General features: G+C 47.3%; 1 protein-coding gene and 1 pseudogene across 1 annotated transcript in view; both read right to left on the bottom strand.

Annotated features, from left to right (window-relative positions):
• Positions 1 to 18,019, bottom strand: part of PRKDC (protein kinase, DNA-activated, catalytic subunit) — a 418,309-nt gene that overhangs the window by 310,352 nt on the left and 89,938 nt on the right. The window lies entirely within an intron of this gene.
• On the bottom strand, positions 14,114 to 14,232 carry LOC148526829 (5S ribosomal RNA; annotated as a pseudogene).

The following is an 18,019-nucleotide window of genomic DNA, read 5'->3' as shown; positions in this document are numbered from 1 at the left end:
TGGGGATGTCCCAAAGCAGTTGTTCAAGGAGTGCTGGCCGGTCACTGCGCCCCAGCCGCGGAGGTTTGCGTCCGTGGTGAGGAGTGCCCAGTCCGGATTCAAAAGGGGTAATCCTTGTTTAAATGGGACGTCTGTGGCCACCAGGATAGGGACAGACGAACATCCGGAGAGATGCCCATTTTCTGGGATCTGAGTAGATGGGGAAGCCCGTTCCACCTGGATAGGATTAGGTGTTTTAGGGGCCTGGAGTGAAACTGAGCGAACTCCACCATGTCGAAAGTGGGCACCATGGATCCCAAGGTCTGCATTGCAGAGTGAATTGACACTTGGCGACTGTGGAGTAATCTGCACACGGTGCTGTAATACAGACATTTTGTCTGCTGTCAGGAAGATTCTCTGAGACGGAGAGTCCAGGAGGGCTCCCAGATGTACCATTCTTTGAGAAGGAGTCAGGGAAGACTTTTTCCAGGTGATCAGCCAACCGTGCGTCGTTTGTAGAAAGACAATTGTTACTTGTAGATGGCGGTGAAGAATTTCTGGGGAGCTTGCTAAGAGCAAGAGATCGTCCAAGTATGGGAGCAGTCTGATCCCTTGACGACGAAGATAGGCCGCCACAACTGTCATGATCTTGGTAAAGACCCGAGAAGCTGTAGAAAGCTGCTGATGAGAAGGCGCTATAGGTAGATGAAGGTAAGTGTCTTGAATGTCCAGAGACACCATAAAGTCCCAAGATTCCATAGCCAAGACAACAGAGCGGAGGGTTTCCATACGAAACCTGGGCACCCTGATAAACTTGTTTAGACACTTGAGGTTGAGGATAGGCCGATGAGACCCATGAGATAGGCTTCTGAACCTAGAAAAGGGTAGAATAGCCCTCCCTCACTGTGAGGAAGGGACCGGAATTATTATTCCCAAGAACAGTAAGGAATGAATGGCCTTCTTGAGCAGCAGGGTTTTGCTCGGGTCCGATTGAGGTCCTGTGCAAAACTGCTGGGGGGGGGGGGGGCGGCCAAGGAATGAGAGGACGTATCCGTGAGAGACCACTTCTCTTACCCAGGCATCTGTGGTCTGACGCCAGAATTGGATGAACTGAAGAAGTTGGCCTCCCACCCTGGGAGTCTCCATGGAGAGGCCCGCCCCGTCAGGCTGAAGGCTTGTCCTCAGATTTGGCAGGTGGACGTCTAGTAGCCCAGGCCTGTTTGGTCCTAGGCTTGGAGGCCTTAGTGGATGCAGACTGCCTTGGAAAGGACTGACCTTTAGCTTTTCCTTGAGGACGAAAGGACCGAAAAAATGACATCCGAGGCTTCGTAGTAGATGCAGAGGGCAAGTACGCCGTCTTGGAAGCTGCCAAGGTAGTCACAATCTTGTCCAATTCCGGGCCAAACAGGATATCCCCAGAATAAGGCAGAGACTCCAATGCCTTTTTAGAGAAATCTGCCTTCCATGAGTGAAGCCAAATAATACTGTGGGCTACCACGGAAGTAGCAGATGCTTTGGAAGCTAGGAGACCAGTATCCAAAGCCACTTCACCTAAATAGGAGGCTGCATCTCTAATGTGAAATACGTAGGACAGCTGTTCCTTCAAAGCATCAGAGGAAAATGTATCTTCTAGGGTCTCTGCCCAACTCTCAGTGGCTTTTGCCACCCAGGCCGTAGCCCTGACAGGACGAATAATAGCTCCTGTAAGAGAGTATATAGATTTCAGGCAAGCTTCAATCCTTCTATCCGTCATCTCCTTTAAGGTGGTTGCAGTATGGATAGGTTCTTAACATGATGTGTCACGTGGGAATCCACTGCAGGGGGAACTTCCCATTTAGTGCAATCAGTAGCTGGAAAAGGGTAAAAGGAAATTAAGCGTTTAGACAGCTGAAACCTTTCACTTGGAATATTCCATGCTTCACTCATATGATCAGATAGCGGATCAGAGTGAGGAAACTCTGGCAAACTACCTTTTGTTGCTTATATAGTGGCTCTTTTGCCATAGGAGTGGAATTTTTTGTCTTCTATTTGAGGAATAGATTTTACAGCTCTCACAAGTGCAGGTATATTTAAATTAGAGGGCGGGGGTTCCTCGTCTACCGAGGGAGAGTCAGAGTGAGAGAGGTCTGTGTTTTCTGCCTCCCCAGATGATAATTCAGAATCTGATCGCTGGGTGGACTAGGAAGATAACACAACACGCTTAGTAGGTTTACTAGATAAGGGCCTCTCCTTCTGCAGCATATGTTGAAAGACTGTAGAGGCATCCGCCAGACTCTGCACTGAGGTAGAAAGTACGTCTACCCATGGGGGAGGCAAAGGATTTGCAGGGAGTACCTGCTGTGGCCATCCCAAAGGGGGAGCTACCACAGGGACCGCTACGTGGTCTGCAATTTTTGCCAACACCTCTGAAAAAGAAGCCCAAGGGGGGGGGGGGCCCTGAGGAGGGGCTGATGGGCTGGGTGCCGTATAACAAGATGCACAAAGACGGTCTTGAATGAGATCCTCTGAAGCGCAGCCTGCTAAGCAGGTCTTGCAAGACACCAGAGTGGGAGCAACAGGCTGCTTGTTATTCTTGCCTTTGCCAGACATAGCGGCAGGAATAATATATCACACGATCTGGCACAGGGCAGTGAGCAACCCAGATATATGTTCAATATGGCACAGTGTAGTGTGCAACACCGATATATGGTATGTGATAGCCCTCACAAATATAGAGAGATGTGAGGTACAATTAACCCCCTATGCAGATGTTCCACATACATCTATCCTCCATGCGCTACAGGTCGCGCCACACAACGCGGGAGCTCTGTGTGCCTCGGTAGCACAGAGCGTCTTTCGTGCGACTATTTACCTTCAAATGCGTCTTTTTCACACAAGCAGTGTCAAGTGCCCAGCTGCGGCTACACTGGAACAGCCCTTGAACCGGCCCTGCATGACCAGACACTGCAGGGCCAATTACAATGCAGCCGCGTGTCATACAGGCAGTCCCTTCCCAGATTTAGGTTACCGGAGAGGAGAGAAGCAGCAGTCCCTGCAGTCATCAGCGGCAGCCCGCAATAACATCTTAGCAGCCTCCGAGGGAGGGGTAGGAGGCAGAGGGAGGTGGTTGGTAGGGCTCGGGTGGCATTTGGAAAAGAAAACTGTGCCGGCTGTGATTGGTTGAGACTTTGAGGACTGTTATTGCCATTGGCTGCTGCGGTAAGCACAGTGCCTGTAGAGCATTCAAACGCGTTATAGTGTGTATTCTGCAATCACCGCTGCATATCATTTTAATCAGCAGAAGCTGCTTGTGCTAGCTATTCGCATCACTGTGTAAATAAGATGTATTTGAAGGTAAAAAGTCACACAAAGAGGTTCTGAGCTACCGAGTCACACCATGGAGCGATTAGAAGGGCTGTTTAATGGGCAAGGAGGCTAGATGTATGAGGAGTCGGGTGTGCACCGGCCACTTTTCGTGTTTTGTGTTTTGGTTTTGGATCTGGATCTTTCTTCGTGTTTTGGATCTGGATTGGTTTTGCCAAAACCACCCTTCCGTGTTTTGGGTTCTGGGTTTTGTGTTTTGGATCTGTATTTTTTTGAAAAAAAGCATAAAAACAGCTAAAATCACAGAATTTGTAGGTTTTTCTGCTCCTATGCTATTATTAACCTCAATAACCTTAATTTCCACTCATTTCCAGTCTATTCTGAATACCTCACACCTCACAATAGTGTTTTTATGTCCAAAAGGTTGCACCGAGGTAGCTGGATGACTATGCTAAGCGACACGAGTGGGCGGCACAAACACGTGACCCATCTAGGCATGAAACTGCAGTGGCAGACAGGATGGCATTGAAAAACTAGGCCCCAAACTGTACATAATGCAAAGAAAAAAAAGAGGTGCAAGATGGAATTGTCCTTGGGCCCTCCCACCCACCCTTATGTTGTATAAACAGGACATGCACACTTTAACAAACCAATCATTTCAGCGCCAGGGTCTGCCACACAACTGTGGCTGAAATGATTGGTTCGTTTGGGCCCCCACAAAACAAGCTGGCAATTAATCTGTCCCTGCACAAACTGGCTCTACGGAGGCAACAAGTCGTCCTCATCCTCCTCATCCACAGATTCCTCACCCTCTTCAGTGTTATGTACATCCTCATCCTCACAGAGTATTAATTCGTCCCTGCTGGAACCACAGGTCCCTCTGTACGTTCTGGAGGCTGGTCTCCCTGGAAGAGTTGATCATTCATTTTATGAACATCATCTTCTCCACATTTTGTGGAAGCAACCTCCTACGCCTTTCGCTAACAAGGTTCCCGGCTGCACTAAACACTCTTTCGGAGTACACACTGGAGGGGGGGCAACTCAGGTAAAATAGAGCCAGTTTGTACAGGGACCTCCAAATTGCTTCTTTTTCCTGCCAGTACAGGTACGGACTGTCTGACATGCCTACTTGGATGCTGTCACCGATGTAATCCTTTAACAGACAGACGCACGCTTGTCGCTGCTGCTTTAAGGATGCAGGTGCGGCTACAGTCCACACAATTCACAAAGACAGAAAAAAGAAGAATATTTTTATTGTTTGTGTAGCACACTTTGAGGGTGTCACCACCCTTTAACAGACAGACGCACGCTTGTCGCTGCTGCTTTGAGGATGCAAGTGCGGCTACAGTCCACACAATTCACAAAGACAGAAAAAAGAAGAATATTTTTATTGTTTGTGTAGCACACTTTGAGGGTGTCACCACCCTTTAACAGACAGACGCACGCTTGTCGCTGCTGCTTTGAGGATGCAAGTGCGGCTACATCGCACACAAGTCACAAACACATTAAAAAAATAGTTTTTTATTTTTTGGAGCACTTTGAGAGTTACACCACCCTTTAACAGACAGACGCACGCTTGTCGCTGCTGCTTTAAGGATGCAGGTGCGGCTACAGCCCACACAATTCACAAAGACAGAAAAAAGAACAATATTTTAATTGTTTGTGTAGCACACTTTGAGGGTGTCACCACCCTTTAACAGACAGACGCACGCTTGTCGCTGCTGCTTTGAGGATGCAGGTGGAATCTAGACGGGATTTGGAACCGAGGACACACTACCTCCATCAATTGTCTAAATCCCACTGCACTAATGTCGGATACCGGACGCACGTCTAACACCAACATAGCAGTCAAGGCCTCAGTTATACGTTTTGCTTCAGGATGACTGCTGTCGTACTTCATCCTCATCGCTAGGGACTGTTGGAGGGTCAATTGTTTAGTAAAAGTAGTGATGTTCCTACTTCCTCTCTGGGATGATGAACAACTCCCAGCAGCAGCAACAGCACTAGTAGGAAGTGGTTCTTGATCTTTCCCTATTTTATTTTTATCAGAGAAAGTTTGGTCCTCCATTTATGTTATATTGATATATATACGTGCGGCTAAAGCGCACACAAACACAGAAAATATTTTTTTATTTTTGCTGGAGAGTAGTGCACTTTGTGGGTTACACCACCCTTTAAGAAATGAGCCAGCCGGCTCTTTACTTATGGGACACAGGCGCACGCTTGGCGCTGCTCCTTTGTTGATGCATGTGCAGCCACAGTGCACACAAGTCACAAACACAGAAAATATATATTTTTTTGGTTTGGAGTGTACTTTGGGGGTTACAGCACCCTTTAACGGTCAAGCCAGCTGGCCCTTTACTTATGACACAGGCGCACGCTTGGCACTACTTTGTTGATGCACATGCGGCTACTGCGCACACAATTCACAAACACAGAAAATAATTTTTTTTTTGGTTTGGACTGGAGTGTACTTTCGGGGGTTACAGCACCCTTAACGGTCAAGCCAGCCGGCCCTTTACTTATGACACAGGCGCACGCTTGGCACTACTTTGTTGATGCACGTGCGGCTACTGCGCACACAATTCACAAACACAGAAAATAATTTTTTTTTTGGTTTGGACTGGAGTGTACTTTCGGGGGTTACAGCACCCTTAACGGTCAAGCCAGCCGGCCCTTTACTTATGACACAGGCGCACGCTTGGCACTACTTTGTTGATGCACGTGCGGCTACTGCGCACACAATTCACAAACACAGAAAATATATTATTTTTTTAGCACTTGGGGGGAGCACCCCTGATGGACAGAGCACCCCCTGGACAACACTACAGCACCTCTTTAGGACTGGGACACTGCACAGGACTTTGGAGTGGACACAGCCCCTATGGAGAACTGACTGCACAACACAGTCCAGCCAGCCCCTATGGACTTTGAAGTAGTGGACACAGCCCCTATTAACAACAGCAGCACAGCACAACACAGCCAGCCCCTATGGACTTTGAAGTAGTGGACAACAGCAGCACTACACTACACTACACTACACAGCCCTAACTCCCACCCTCCCTCTTCACTGTCCACAGCCGAGTGAGAAAATGGCGCCGACGTGGGTACCTTATATAGGATCCAAAACCCGCGAGACTCGGAAGGCGGGATGATGACGTTTTGCCTCGATTTCAGATCCGAGTCAGGCGGGAAAAGTCGAGCCTGATTCGGATCGGACTCGGATCGGGGGGGCTCGGGGGGGTTCGGATTTCAGAAATCCGAACCCGCTCACCCCTAATGAGGACACATATGTACCTCAGTATTCCAGGGTTATAATGAAAGACAGGGAAAGGTATAAGCTGACAGTTTGAGAAAAAAGAAACAGACATCAGTGCTAGCACAAGTCACATACAATGCAGAGTATACAATATATCTGCAGTGGGCACTAAAATCAACTACACAGACTGCAGTGGTTGGTAGGAAATAGCACTGAATAACCTGGCTCCTGAGAGAGGTATACAGGGAGACCAGACCCAGCGTTCCCAGAGACCTGAGGCTATAGCAGAAAATGGCTGCCGTGAGTCTCTGAGGGGGTGGAGGGTGAGGGAGGAACAGCTCAGGGGCGGCAAAACCGCAGTGGAATGGCGCACTGAGCTGGGGGAGGGACCGCAGGGAGAGTGCCTTCTCCCCTATTATATCAACTACCAAGGTTCCCCTGCGTCAGTATAGGTTATGTCCTGGTGGTCTAGTAGAGTCCCGGACAAACCGGTGTCCACATTAGCGCCTACGGTCTGTCTCATGAGACCGGAGGTAACACTGCTCATAGACACGGGTACCCGCCTTACCTGTCCCCTTGAGTACCGGCTGCAGTCTGGGGTCAGAGGAGCCCTGGCTAGATCCCCGCAGAGCCCCACCGAGGACTGGAGTCGCAGTGCCGTGGCGAGGTAATGGAGCAGCAGTGCAGAAATCCAGAGGACTGTCTAGCGCTGCTTGCTCTGTGAAAAATAAACTTAAAAAAATAAATAAGTCATATGTAAAGCTTGGGCTGCTTTACAGCAGCTCAGTGTTCTAACGGTAATCCAGCTCCTGCTGGACATGGCCGGAGCATCCAGAGATCAGAAAAGGCTTTGCTGTTGGTGTCCGGTCCTCCAAGTACCACCTATAACTCCTATTGTCACCCTGTGGAGCCCCGTGAACCCTGAAGAAACACTGATTTCTAACATTATTTGACTTATTTAGAAAAATGCAAATAACATTTTGTTACGGTCTGATTATTTTGTAGATCTGGCTCAGGACCCCTGAGTCTGGCTAATGTGCTTGTGAAATACGATGGTTTGATCCAGCTCTGGCTCATAAGCAAACAGGAGGCTAGACACTATTGCAAGTGTAGGAAATACAGACTAGTGATGTGCAAGGATGTTAAACTTGAACCGGGGTGATTACCCAGATAACTGGGCACTCCCTTGCCTAGTGACCATGGAGGCCTACTAGACCAGGAACATGCTCCAACCACAAGGGTGACCTCTGAACTAGTACCAGTAGATAGGAACTCAGAACAGGAATCAGAGTCTTATGTATCCAGGATACAACTTGAGAAAGATGTAGCCCTGGCACAGCTCTGACGCAAGACCTGGAACTGGAACCAGTGCAGAACTCAAAAACTGAAACCAATACCACTAGCTGTATAATATATACCTTGATAACTACTGAGCACAGAGTAGAACAGAAATACAAGCAATGTCCCAGCGCTATGATGGTATAGACCAAAGATGTATACAGTTCACAGGTAAATTGCAGAGTATACTTGCAGGCTGGAGTGCGATAGTAAGGCTGACTTGTATGCAGTATGGGAACTGCAGGCCCATAGGCGAACGCAGGGGGGGTTTCCGTCTGCCTGGACCACAGTAGAAATGACCACACATGACCACAGTAGAAATAGCAATATAATAGAATTTTGCTAGTGTTGCATGTTCTTCTCAGTATCACAAATGAAACAATTAGTACCACCTGTGGATCTTTTAACATGTATCAGGCAGTAATAAATAACCTGTGCACCAACTAGGAGATCTGGAAAACATGCACTATAAGGGATGCACTGCTATAGAGCCCAATATGTACATATATGTCCAGGGCAGTGTAAGGTTCTTCTGCTGCTCCTCCAGACTCCTGGACTTGCTCCAATAGTCTGGAATGGTGCCCACATCTAAAATAAAAACATCCAGCTCAGGAAGGATGGCCTACTGATGCATCTAATGGCTTATTGTGATCGCTGGTTTCCATATGCTGTAATTAATACACACAATACACTTTGTAAGACGCATATTAAAACTGGTTGAGTACTAATTCTGCCCTCTTCATGGACTGGTCACACTCGCTCTAAAATCAAGCATTTGGAAACCCCACTCTAGAAATCCTGCGTTTGCCACTGAGGCCTGGCAGGTAACAGAGCACTGCGGTGAATGTTTGCAAGATGGTGAGTATCGTGGACGCTGTAACACTAGCGGAACTGCATACACAGTGGCAGATGAGTAATGGATCTGTGCACAGCAGATCAGTGTGAGCGCTGTGATGCTGGTCTGTAGCAGCGTGAACGCTGTGAAGCTGACAGCTGAGCGATATTCAGCGAAGGATAGTAACTTGCTGGAATCGATGAGGTAATGAGGAAGTCACGGAGGACACAATACAGGATACAGAGAACTCCTGGAGTCTTGAGCTGTCCGGGTATGAACTCATTGTTCAGGCAATAGTTTAGGAAAAGGTCTCTCGCCATTGGCCTAGCAGACCAGGTGAACACAACAGGTGCAGCAATCACCACAGGGAGATGTCCCTGTCATGTTTCGAAACTGAAATAAAGGAATGTCTGATGCTAAGACCCCGATGTGTGACACATTTGACAATTTATGAACCCCAAAAACTTTTAATAGGGCCTCATACATGTCTATACTGGTATCCTATATCACTTTGGCTTTTTTTGGGGTACTGGGCAGATTTCCCCTTTGTCACCTATATTTATCATAGGTAAATACGCGAATGCTGCAACGCGACTTTTGCAATTAAATTGCACGATGAGCGGGAGCGCACATCGATGCAATAAGATAAACGACCATCCTCAATCTCTCAGCTCTTTTTCGTCCCCTACCCTTTTTCTCCTTACCAGTTGTTTTTCCCTTTCCCTTGCTTTGTGTTTTTACATCTAAGCTAACCTAGCAGAATATAAACAGCATCTAAAAGGAAGTATTAAAAGACCCAGCAATTTTTACAATTAGTGCACAAAACAGTGAAGGATCCATCATGAACCATTAAAAATGTCCTCCTACATTTGGCTAATTTGGAAAATTGTAACAGACAAAAATCTGCGCAAAAAGAAACTACTCTGAATGGCATTTTACGCACAATTCTGTATATCCATTACATTGAATCAAGCTGGAGATATATTTTACACCTACATAGCTTGAAACAAAAAGCATCAATTTCCGATTTTTTTCCGGCTGGTGGGAGATACATGGATCCCCATAATATTATTTCTGTTGCATAATTGTTTTAAACCAGGTGGCTAATCTGTGGACTTTGGGCCTGATTCAGCAAAGATCGCAAGTGTGATTACGCACGCAATCAGCGATTGTTGCATTCTGCAGTGCGCAAACACTCCACTGCGATCGGGACTGTGATGACAGTCACTACGCAGACAGATCGGCAAAGTGATTGACAGGTAGTACCGTTTGGGGGTGGTGACGGGGGAAGGGGGGGGGGGGGAATCTGCGAAACACAGGCATGCCAGTGCATTTGAATTATCCCCTGCGATGCCATACGTAGCTTGTGTACTCACAGCTGTAGTTTGGGGTATGGCTAAATACGAGGGTGGCTCAATAAGTAATGTAACAAGACCTCTCACGTGTGTCATGTTCTCTATTTCATTCTCATTTCCCACCATGCCAGAGCTGGTAGACTACTCCTTCCCCCTCATGGCCATTAGACTGCACCTCCCATCAGTCATACTGTCTCAACATCAGTTGTATGATGGCGAACATGGTCAAACATTGAGGTGAAATTCATTGCCAACCTGTCGAGGTGTACGGTGATAACGTCATATCACGGACACAGGTTTGGGTTTGGTGCACTGCCTTTGATAACCACAGGACAAACGTACAAGATAAGCAGCGATCCAGCCGACCAAGCATGTCCACCACAGACAATGTGTAACGTACTGAAGGTCTGATTCAGGAGGACAGATGCATTTGAGTTAGTGATATTGCTGACTGACTGAACATCTCAATGGATACTGTGCGCATATTTCATGAGCAACTGGGGTACAGGCAAAAGTGTGCACGCTGGGTACTGAGACAGCTCACAGAAGTTCACAAAACCAATAGGATGGATTGTCTCTCATGCACTTAACCAGTACCATGAAAAGGGAGCGCAGTTACTGCAGCGTATTGTTACAGGGGATGAAACGTGGGAGCATCATGTGACAATGGAAAAGAAGCAAGCAGCCATGACATGGAACACGCATCGTCTCCACCTTCACAGAGATTCAAAACAACTCCATCAGCAAAGATGATGGACTGTGGTTTTGATTCCTGGGATATTACTATGGTGTTTTGGGGAGCGTCGAAAGTAGTTTTAAGGGGCCACAACCAAATATGTCTCTAGGCAACATAAGGAATCTGAAAACATATATACCTCACTGTCTGAGGCTTTAACCTCAGCTCTCTGTGCCTATACCCTTTCTGATGCCTCATATGTTACTTATTTGCAAGCTAAATCAATTATTGGATAATCACCTCTTGTCTCAGGTAAAAAAAAAAGATGTTATCTTTACTAAACATAAATTCCTTTAACGGGGCAATAAGGCCAGTGGTTTGCTAACTACTACATTATGTCAAGGCCCTTCAGAAAAAAAAAAATGAATTACTGCCATGCGCAATACGTATACTAATACATTATCAACACCCCAACTGGACATTGTGTAAAAAATAAGAGTTATGGTATAACATACCTTTGTTAATTCTTTGTCTTCGAGGTCCATGGGGTCCACAGCCATTACGTTGGGGTATGAATCCCGGTCACCAAACAGTTAACACAAACGAGCTCTCTGCTCCCAGGATGCACCGGGGTTCCTCCTCATATACTCCACCCCCTGCCTCAGGTAGCCAGTTCGTTACCAAGCTCAAGCAGGCGGAGACAAACAAAGGGTAAGAAAGAAGAAACCCATACTCATGAGTCCAGACTCTCAAGAGAAGAAAACTACGGAAACCTCCCCCAGAACTACAGGTGCGTCTGGGTGGGTGTCCTGTGGACCCCATGGACCTCGAAGAAAAAGAGTTAACAAAGGTATGTTATACCATAACTCTTATTTTCTTCTTCGGGGTCCATGGGGTCCACAGCCATTACGTTGGGGATATCCCAAAGCACTAAACCTAAGGGCGGGGACGCTCCTGACTCTCGGAAAAGAGAGGAGAACCCTACGCCCGAAAGAGACATCCTGAGAGGCAAATTGTCAAAGGCATAAAATTTGACAAAGGTGTGGATGGAAGACCATGTGGCTGCCATGCAGAACTATTCAGCAGAGGCGCCCCAGCAAGCCGCCCACGAAGGCCCCACTGACCGTGTGGATGTACCTTTACTGAGTCTGGCACCACCAGACTAGTATGTGTGTATACCTGAGAAATCGTCATATGAATCCATCTGACCAGCGTCCGCTTATCGGATGGCCAGCCTTATGACTGTGATACAGTACAAAAAGGAAACCTACTTCCTCATGCTGTTGGCGCGATCCGCATAATTATGTAGCGCACGGCCAACATCCATGGAAGCCTCACCTACCGAGAGGCTTGTAGTCTGAAAACTGGGTCCACAATCTCTTCATCATATAGAACCAGAATACCACTCTTGTAAGGTATTCCGCCCTAGTATGAAATACCGCTCTCCCCCGATGACTTATTAAAACGGGGAAGCGGGAAGAAAGTGCTGCTAGATCAGAGACCCTCCAGTCTGACGAAAAGAACATACTCGAGAAAACCTAACCCCCTAGGGTCACATTTTCTCAGTTCACCCCAGAGAACATACAAAGTTTTGTAATAAATGCAGCCAGAAGTAAGTTTCTTGTCCTCTGAATTACAGAACATCCTTTCTTCAAGGCGGAGGCCTGAAGAACCATGCCGTCCAAGATGGACGAGTCAGGTCTAGATACAGGAAGGGATCCTGTATTAACAGGTCCGACCTTAGCAGAATAGGCCACAGAGTGTCTATGGAGTGACTCTGCAGGTTGGCGAACCAGCAGCGTCTAGGTCAAGCAGGGGCTATCAGTATTACTGTTGCATATTCCCGTTAACCCTTAGAAGGAGGGATAGCGGGTGAAGCAAATACGCTAGTTTGAAGTTCTACTCTACTGCCAGAGCAACCACAAACTCTGTGCCCGTACCTAGGGACCCTGTGCTTGTGACTCAAGGCCATGAGGTCTACCTCTGGAAGACCCATCCATCCACAAGGCTCTGAAATACCTGTGGATGACGAGCCCACACTCTCTGGCGCGTATATCCTGCTGGCCTAGGAAGTCCACTTCCAAATTAAGGACTCCAGGTATGAACACAACCGATCTCGCTGGAAAATTACATTCTGCCCCCTGATGGATGAGGCAGTCTACTGCGGTGGCGTTGTTAGATTGCACCTAGACCGGTCTGCCCCTTTAGTATTTTCTGAGCTTGAAAAGCGCTCCTGAATACTGCCCTTAGTTCCAGGATGTTCTATGGAGAGACTGCTTTCCGTTGTCCACGTGTGTCGACCTGTCACTGCTCCCCACCCGCGGAGGCTGGTATCATCCAGGTCCAGAACGGGCGACCCTTGTTGCGACAACGTCTTTAACGGATAGTCGCTCTTCTGGCGAGAGAGAGATAGTCTGTGCTTTTATTTGGAACCCCGGCCGGGCAAATAACAGCTCCTGGCAGAGAAAGATTGCCCTGAAGCCGGCTTCAAATCTCTTATCAGTGGAACATTTAAAGGCAAATGCCAATGGTACTGGAAAGGGATATAAGGCCTCAACCTTTCTGGTAATATGGATTTTCTGCCCGGAGAAACTCCACACTACGTTCCCTACAACCCCTGGTATCTCAGGTGGTCTCCCATCCAAGTACTAACTGGGCTCAATGCTGCCTAGCTATCAAGATCAGACAATCTTGGGCATGTCCAGTATGCTCTGGCTGTAGTCAGATTTGGGAGGCTTTCACAACTTTCTGGCATTAGAACACTGGAGCCTCTCCTTATACCGGCTCCACAAGCATAGCTTTGACCCCTCTGATCAGGGAGGAGACGTACTGTTGGAAGACGGTCTTCCTCTCTTGAGAGTGACTCTTGGGAGGAGACCCGTGTGTCCCCCTAAACACCAGAAGATGTACCAGAATCTGAGGCCTGGAGGGAGCGTGAGACTGACCGCCTTCTGATTCTTTTGGCTGTACTAGCCTAGCTGCTTGCCATAATTGCTGGAAAGCTGCTAAGGACGAAGTCACCTTTTGACCCGAGTGAGCACACATGTCCCTCCAGGACAGATGCCTAGGAAGCCTAAACATGGTAGGTTGCAGCTGCTGAAGATACCTTAATATCAGGGTTGGCGCAGGAGTCGCCAACCTGTCCATACCTGCGCTATGATCTGGTAGATTTGACTACTGTGGTGACTCTTTAGAACAGTGACCACCACAACCCATTTATATAAAGTCCAGTGAGGACACCCTCATCGCCCCTCTCTGTGGCCTGGCCCGCGTGAGGGGCCGACGCCATCTGGTCTTTGGCTGCAAAGACCTGGCAGCCTGTGGTAATTGTTGAACGGCTACTAAAGATGATGCCCTGCCTCAACCACTGCCTACAGCACCTGGTATTCCCAGGTGGTCTCCCATCAAAGTACTAACCAGGACCAACACGGCATAGCCTCCAAAATCAGACGAAATTGGGCATGTCCAGTGTGGTATGGCTGTAGGTCAAATGTCCATTCATGATGGAAATGTAGAGGGCATAACCATAGGGGCTGCTGCTACAGATCACACATGACACCAACTGAGGGGGCTCCAGCCATCTGTCATTTGGACATACAAGGTTTATCCAATGTCTAGTATTAATGTGACCATCATTTTACATCCAATGTGCCCACGTATCTTTGTAGCGGGTTACATGAGGAGAAACAGCAGTGATAGACTCATGCTGACAAGGCAGAATAATACAGCAGATTCCATAAGTCACATGTAATGCACATGGATACATAAATATATATATATATATATATATATATATATATATATATACATACATACATACACACATACATATCCACTGTTCATACACACTAAGGGCCTGATTCAGACCCGCTCGTAAGCGGCAGTACGCTCGTTCCGAGCGATGTTCGCACTTCTGTGCATGCGTACGGTTTATAATACGCATGCGCGAACCAGTCAGTGCAGCCAGAAATCATTTGTTCGCTATATAGCGAGTGCCTGCTATTTTGAGTGACAGGATGAGGCGTTAGTGGGTGGTAACAGGGGAAGGTGCTTGAAAACGGGGAGTGGAGATCCGAACGCAGGCGTGCTTAAAGGTCAAAACGGGCGTTTTTAGGGTGTGCATAATTAAAACAGCAGCGTCATCGACCACGTCACTTGGTTATTTTTTAGCCAGAACTGCTCGCAATATAGTGGTAGGAAAAACCAGCCACAAGAATAGCGAGCAGGTCATACGCTGTTCGATGTACTCGATTAATCTATTACATAGCGGACATGACGTATGATGCGAGCGGCCAGGGGGCGTTTTTTACAAAATAGCGGCCGCAGGTTTTGTTCGCTCGTTCAGGCATGAGGCGTCAACAGACCGCAAAGAGCGAACGGTTCATTTGAATAGCCACCCCCTTTTCCTGAACGAACGTCCGCAATTTGCGAACGGCTCTGAATCAGGCCCTAAGCTCTCTGGCCAACTACCAAAACACCAACTACGAACAGCCGACAAGGCTAAGTAGGACATCAAGCTCTGTATAACCTGGCCATCCACAGAGAGGCACCCAGGGTCCTGAGAACATTTGCAAGTAACCCACAACAGGCATTGGTTTACAGAAACATACATGTGAAGCACTCTCTAACCCCTAACCGCAGTTTAGGGGTTTAAGGAAAGTAAAACTTTGAACAGTAGCACATCTATGCCTAACTGACCAGTTTTGCAAGATCTACCTGTAGATTTGCATCAATCGGTACTGAATCCAAGCAACAAAAGTTGGTAGGATTCCACTGTTATGCACTTTCCTGGGAACAAGGCATACTCAGGGATAGCCAACTCCCACCCCCCCCCCCCTCCAATCAGTACTCAACTCAGCAGAGTCTTCGTAATTAGGAGAGAGGGGGGATGGGCAACTCAGCCCTACCAGTATATGTGAATTACAATTTAGCCCATATAGCCTACAGCTGGGGCCAATGTAATGTGCTCAACTTCACACATACAGGGGTATTCAATATGGGAGCGATAACATAGTTTTTGCGTTAATATCGCAATTATGACATCATTATCGCAGGTTTTACTTTTACACCCTATTCAATTTCAAAGACTTATCGCAGTTTTGAAAAGTCTTTGATAAAAAACGGGGATAACTTTTCACCACTGAATAGGTGTCGAAAAAAAGTGCAGAATTGGGGTTTAGGGGTGGAGGCTTAAAAAAAAATAGCCTGCACCCCTGGGACTGACATTTAAAAAAGAACTGTCAAAAAAAGTTTTAAAAAAAAAATAGGGACACCCCAAAAAATTTATTTAAAAATTGGGGTGAAAAAAAAAAAAAAATGGGAAAAAATTGTTTAACAATAGGGAAATAGGTTCAGGGCAGGTGTTTTGAAGAATAGAATTATAGCGGCAGGTGCACAAATGCAGAATTTTTAAAAATGTACTTTAGGGACTTTAAAATATGCTAGTACCCATTTTCATGTACCCCAAATTTGATGGGACCACTTAAAAAAACGAAAAAAATAACCTAAGTGCTCTTCTGCAACACTTCTTCAATGTTGGGAAAAAAACACCTGCTGCGGCTATTTAAATCCCCGACTTTCAATTAAAGGCTAAAACGGGGGTAGCCATAGTGTTCCCCCATGTTTTTGCAACTTTAGGGGGGTCTTACAATTATTTTAAAGAAAAATTCGTAACTTTACGCAAATCCAACTTCGTAGTTTCCCGTTTTCGTTAATTTTATATTGAATACGGGGATAAGCGGGAGCGCGCACCAGACTTTAACGCAGGAAAAAACTCCGATATGAAACGTTAACTTCGACAGTGAAGTTAACGTTTCATATTGAATACCCCTCATAGTCTTTTCATAAACAAAGGCAGCATAACTCAGCAAAACTTAACGCATTTAAGCAGCTTAGTAGGATATTTGAGCCTGTTCAACCTGGCCACCAAGCAAGGTATTTTGGTCCATAATCTGGGAAAAGGAAACCCAAGGGAGTTCCTATCCAGAAGCTGGGAGGTTTGTCTACTTAACACAGTAACCACATAATTCAGATTGTATGAACTCCTGTGGGGAAACCCCCCCCAGCACAGGGACCTCAGCCGCCTGTCCTTCAGACTCTGAGACACAATAATGACAAGTTCTGAGTACACACGTGATTTTCTTTCACCCTAACTACCCACACACCCGTAGGAAAGGGTTAAGGGAAAAGACAGTGATAGTTTACAGGAGTCACAGTTCTTTTTACATAAGAAACAGTATCCATAAAAACAACAATCACATGTCATGCATAAACACTCTGCGAGTCATATGCATATAAGCTCTCACTACCACAATCAGCCTAGGCTTAGGTAGGATAGAGCCCTGTAAAATCTGAACCAGCAATAGGAAAGGTATACAGGGAAACTGCCCAGTGTCCTGAAGGAGCAGCATTCAGAGAGCAACTGACATACACTCTGGCTGCCCTATGGAGGCTGAGAGAGGCAACCCACAATCACTGCGCCAGAGGACTGAACTAGTGTGTGGATTGGGGGAGGGGCCGCCGGGGAAGCGTACCTCCCCTATGCTGCTTGGACCTGCCTGGTAAACTGACCTGGCTGCCGCCACAAGCCCCGGCTGTTCAGGAACATCATATCCCGGTGGTCTAGTGTAGGAAAACAAGCCGTATGCCTCCTGACTGCAGCGTGCCTCCGGCCAGTCTAACCGCCGGAGGCCGGACCGCCGCAGCCACCTGCTTACCTGCCATCTCCTTAATCCGGTCCAGGGCATGAGCCCCTGCCGAAGCCCTAGCCATGGACCTGCCAAGGCTAGCGGTGCGGCGCCGGAGGAGGTAGTTGCAGCGCGTGGCCGGTGCGCCTCCAATCAGGCGCGAGGCTGCTTCTAGGACAGCTCAGACAACCCGCTGAGATAGAGAGTAAAACTCTCTTCTTTTTTTTTTGTTACTCGTCTGCAGGACTGCTCCAGCAGTCCCACTGTCTATGTGGTGAACACACCAAACAGGAAGAACTGGCTACCTGAGGCAGGGGGTGGAGTATATGAGGAGGAACCCCAGTGTATCCTGGGAGCAGAGAGCTCGTTTGTGTTAACTGTTTGGTGACCGGGATTCATACCCCAACGTAATGGCTGTGGACCCCGAAGAGGAAAAAGGGATTTTTTGTGTTGAATCATTTTCTCTTAAGCAGAACACTAAACCATGGGGGATGAAATGTAGGTTGTTACTGGAGCTGACACTTAATGAAACTGTAGCTTTAAATCCTAAGATCCCCCCCCCCCGCAATTCCACAATTCTAGAACTTC

The sequence above is a fragment of the Taudactylus pleione genome, unplaced genomic scaffold (genome assembly GCF_031769625.1).
Source record: "Taudactylus pleione unplaced genomic scaffold, aTauple2 ptg000093l, whole genome shotgun sequence".
NCBI classification, from domain to species: Eukaryota; Metazoa; Chordata; class Amphibia; order Anura; family Myobatrachidae; genus Taudactylus; species Taudactylus pleione.
The sequence above is the reverse complement of the archived record's forward strand: the minus strand, read 5'-3'. Positions and strand labels throughout refer to the sequence as shown.